The sequence below is a fragment of the Magallana gigas genome, chromosome 3, assembly GCF_963853765.1.
Source record: "Magallana gigas chromosome 3, xbMagGiga1.1, whole genome shotgun sequence".
NCBI lineage: Eukaryota > Metazoa > Mollusca > Bivalvia > Ostreida > Ostreidae > Magallana > Magallana gigas.
Window position 1 is genome coordinate 21,154,443 of NC_088855.1, and position 5,234 is coordinate 21,159,676.

Genomic DNA, 5,234 nt, shown 5'->3' on the forward strand with positions numbered 1-5,234 from the left:
CAGCGCTTTATTGTCGTTAGACTTCAACTTACGGTGCATCGAATAACCGCCCCCTATAAGCAAAAGTATACATCATTTAAACTGGTTAGGGAACCAGTTTCAGGGGTTTATGCACATAACTGCACGGGCTATTGTGAATCTAATTTACGGGCTATTGTGAAATTAATGTACGGGGCTTACATACATCATTGCAGGGACTGTCATGCAGTGATGAGGAAATATAGTGCGTATACAGAAGCTGAAATGCTATATACATATATCTGTTATATATGCATACAGAAGCTGGGTTAGCGCTTTTCAGTACTATCAGTACTTTGATTTAATCTTTAGCTTTTAAGATCTGTGTACAAATATAGAATTGTGAGCAAATCTCTGTATCTTGCTTATAATTCGAAGCTTAACACTCAAATATGGTTAGTAAATAGAAATTGTAAACAATTAAACACAAGAAACATGCACTACATGTGTAACAAATAAAGAACACAATTTATTTTTTCGAAATGGATCATATATATATATACATGTATATACCTACATATTTCCGTAAGCGATATCAAACTCTATTTAAACTGAATAAACTAGAGAAAATGCCGAACATCTCAACAAAAACCTATTGCATTAATCTACCATTACGCAAAAGATAATGCCGAATTACCGATAGAATGAATTGTTAACGTAACTCTTTGATTTACCGAAGTCTCTGTTTGATTTGATACGTAAAAATCACGAAATACAGACGACAGTTTCCAGGTTACAAAGCATAAATAATGAAAACGAAACGAAAACATCGACGTCATGTGTGAAAACTGTCAACGCATTGAAATATTTAGCCTCAATTTACTTCACAAAATCGGCATCAATATATTTTTCATGTTTCAAAAATTTCCCTTCATACGCGAACGGTTGCACAACAAGCAAATTCGTCATAGTCAGATCGACCCTTTTTCGTATAATGTCATGGCTGCTTTAAACAAAGAACCTCGTTTTAGAAGTATGGAATACGAGTCTTGGTAAAAAGGGTACGCAAACCCGGGCCGTGGCAAAATAAAAGCCGGGGCAGATCGGCAATCGTCAATTCCAAATACGCATTATTTTGCAGCAATATTTACAGCAAATACAAATATACTGGTCCATCAAATATCCTGAAATTTTAATGAGATTGGCAGATTAATAACTGCCAATCTTTTGTTTTGCCCAGGCCAAGTCTTGTCTACCCATTTTACCGGATGCCGAATCCGAAGCTATTAAACTGATTGAAACACGCCTTTCCTTTATTATTATTTTCGTAATAACTCAGATTTGAAACAGAATTAGACCTTAATATTTGCAATTTATATTTTCCTTCCCATAAGGATAATTTATGCTAAACTACGTTAAATTGGAATCAGTAGTTCTTGAGAAGAAGATTTTTAAAAATGCACCCCCCTTTTTCTACAGTTTCAAGGTTTTCTCCGCTTTGAATACAGATCGGACTTTTATTTCTGCAATTTATATTTGTCCTCCCATAAGGATGCTTTGTGCCAAATTTGGTTGAAATTGGATAAGCGGTTTTAGAGAAGAAGTTCAAAATGTAAAAAGTTTACAGACGGACAGACAGACGGACGGACAGACGGACGGACGGACGGACAGACGGACGACGGACAAAAAGTGATCAGAATAGCTCACTTGAGCTTTCAGCTCAGGTGAGCTAAAAATGTATTTTGTTCACAAAAGTCCATATTTGGAGTTTTTAATTAAATTAGATTTAAAAAAAGATAATTATTGTATTTCCAATAATGCGCTCAGGTGGCATAGCTTACGCTAGTGTCATGAAAAAGCCGTTAGCAAAAGATTATACCTACAATAATAAATAATGAACAAAATATTTGAAACAATATATATACACTGTATGTTATGCAGCAGAAATGAAAGCACAACATTTCATAAGAATTGTTTTCCAAATTAAATTATAACAAACTTTAGAAGAGGAACCCCAACTTGACTGTTGTAAGGGAAGGGAGAGGTAGACGGCAGGGTAGAGGTAGAGGAGGAAGACGAGTTCTTCACGCCAAGCAATTTGAACAAGGAGAGGAAGAAAAATTAAGGGACCTTCATGCTGAATCTTCCGAACAAGAATATGTAATTTGGAATGAAAAAGTATTACAGATTTGGTATTCACACCGTCATTTAATTTAAAAGACCGACAATCTTTTCCACTATTTGCATGAATACTAGCCCCACCTGACTCCACCCCCTCCAATTCCCCCACCATGCACCCTCCTCCCAAGGTTCGTTAGAATAAAAAGTTCATCAATAAATGATGATTAAATCAACTCTCACATATTTCTCAATCAATGCATTTTCCTAACCTGTGTTGCATTTGAAAAACTTTACGAGACAATTCTAACTTCAAGTATAAAAGTAATAAAGCTACAAGTATATCGAATCTTGAGCCGTCTCCGATGACATATCTCTAAACTTACATTTGAACAAGAAATTCCGCCAAACTCCAGTCGCTGTTGAGGTTTAAATCATATTTAAACCCATTCCAGTCGTCTATAACATCACCAATATTAATTGTCATGCTTTGGTATCGTCGCATTCACTCTAGATTTCTTTTCTTCTTCTCTAATGCTGTCAATTTCGGCGCCATGTTGTAAGAGTTTAGTCACGTGATGTTTCAAACCATAATAAAACCGCATTAGTAAGCTTGTGCCTTGTTCTGATTTTGAAAAGTTTTAAGTGCTCAAAAAGTGTAAATTTTTAAAAATTGGTTTTTGTGCTGTGTTACAAGTATGATTAGGTCTTTTATTTGTTTATACTAATTCTCAAATTTATCTTTATGAAAAAATCGTGACGTGGGTTTTTTTCAGCAATATTGCTCACGTGAGCTATGTGATCATGGGCTTGCCTCTTTTTTGTGTATGCAAGTTTCAAAAAGTGAATATAGATGTACATACATGTTAAACCTCTCTGTACGTCTTGTATTATTTGTGCATTTACATCTTTACTCGGAATTTGTTTTTGCCCTGCCAAGAATATGACCAAAGCATGTAGACGTAGTGATTGTCAAATCTGTCATCCATTTGTCAATCAGACACATTCTCATTTAGCTCAGTTTGAAGGAATTTTCAGGACATGATATAGTGATACACATTGGCGAAAGCTTATAATTAAAAACAATTTTATGAATTTTTGAATCAAGGGATGGACGATCTGTTAGAGTTGAAGAGGAAAATATTGGAAACTGAAGAAAGAAAAGTACATGCTTTGGAGAGAATTGCTACAGTCCTTGAAAGACAACAGTCTGAACAGATGATTCATCACTCGCCATCCTTCTCTGTCTCTCCTATCATTAAATTTCATTAAAGTATTGACTAAAAATCTAGTGGGATTAGCCAACCTACATGTATGTCTATGTCCATTTTTAGGTCACCTTAACATTCTTGTTTATTCTCTCGAAACACTGAATCAATTTCAACCGAATTTGGCATAAAGCATTAATAGGTCAAGGGGGAGGGTGGTTAAACTTGTGAAATTCATGGCCCCTGGCTCTTAAGATTATATAGGGGAGAGTGGTGTATTTTTATTCATTTTTTTTTTTTTAGAATTTATAAAGTTTACTGGATTAAACAATCCCCGAATATTAAATATGATTCCATTAGCACAGGAATATACATTGCAAAGTCGCACTGCATTTACTCAGGTGACTGATAAGGCTCATGGGCATCTTGTATTATCATGCAAGCACATACGGATTTCAATACTTGTTTAACAAAATATGGATTAATGAGCCCCTTTATAAAAATGTAGTTTTGACACCTATGTCAGTTTTTGTATCAATTAATCTGTTACCATTCTGGGATATTAATCACAATCGTCTTCACAGTCAATGTAGTTATAAATATTCAAGATTTTTTTTCATATAAAATCAGTAGCATAATGGTTAGCATTAGCAATCATATCAACTTAAATTGTACAAGTTGTAATGGAACCTTTTTATGTCACCTTATTTTTATATTTTTTTTTTGTGAAAATGGCTATGTACCCATATCATAGATCTGTGTAACAGTTTATTATATAACAAACAGTACATATACTAGCATAATCAATGAGTAAGAAATGACATCTGGACATAGTTTCGCACAGAGAACTAACTTTAAAATTATAAAGACTCAGGGATAACGGTTATAACTTAGATATATAATCAGGTTCACTTGATGTACCTGTGCCACAGATTTTTCATACTCAATGTTTATTCACTAGTAGTTATAGATCAAAATATTTATATCCAAACTTGTTTACATGATGTTGCAAATACATGCAAAATTCAGCAGTATATTTGGACTGATTATTGGTCAATTGTAATATTGGTTCTTAATATAATATTAACTTGTGAAGCTCAAAAATATTAAATTGATAAAGTAATAAAGCAATAAAAATGTATAACTTAAATGATATAACATTTCAAAAATCACCTTTCTTGAGAATGTATGTACAATGTAAGAAAGGATTCATAGATTATTCATTTTTGATTTTAAAAAATACAGTGAGTTCCTCGTTTTCAGTTTGCTCTCCTTTCTACAAAGTAAAACAAATTTTGCTTTGAAATCAAAGTAACTTGCATTTAAAATAGTTTTCAATGGCAATTGAATTTGCTTTTATTGGTTAAACCCCAGACAATGAATATTTAAGGAGAAAGATAACAGCTTTATAGAGAAAGGCTGCTGCTATGAAAAGAAGACAATGCTGATATCATTGTTTTACTGATTTGTTCATGAATTTAATGTTCTGCAAATGCTCACAAAGGGCATGGCACACCTTTAGTATTCATATAGAGACGGACGACTTTGAAACCCCATGGATGTCCCCAACTTCGGGAAAAGAAATCAGCTTTTGCGATGTAACGTAAAGTACATAGCACCTGAAAAGAAATCATAGGACACCTTTTTAAAGAAACAATTCTCATTTGTTATGCACGTTTGAAGTTTAAAGCATTTTTATTTTCAGTTACATGTATGCATGTAACCAACAAATATGCCAGAAGTACGTACTAAGTCTTTATTAGATCAGTTTTAAATTGAGATTACTCCTGTCTAAATTGATTAAAAAGCAAAAGCATTTTAGACGAGTATTGATTATCTGTCCCCATTTTCGTACTGGCAAGATGTTTATTACACACGTACATTTGTACATCTAATACCATTACACTGAACTGTTCTCCTTAAATGTGTGTACCATATTAGAATTTTGTG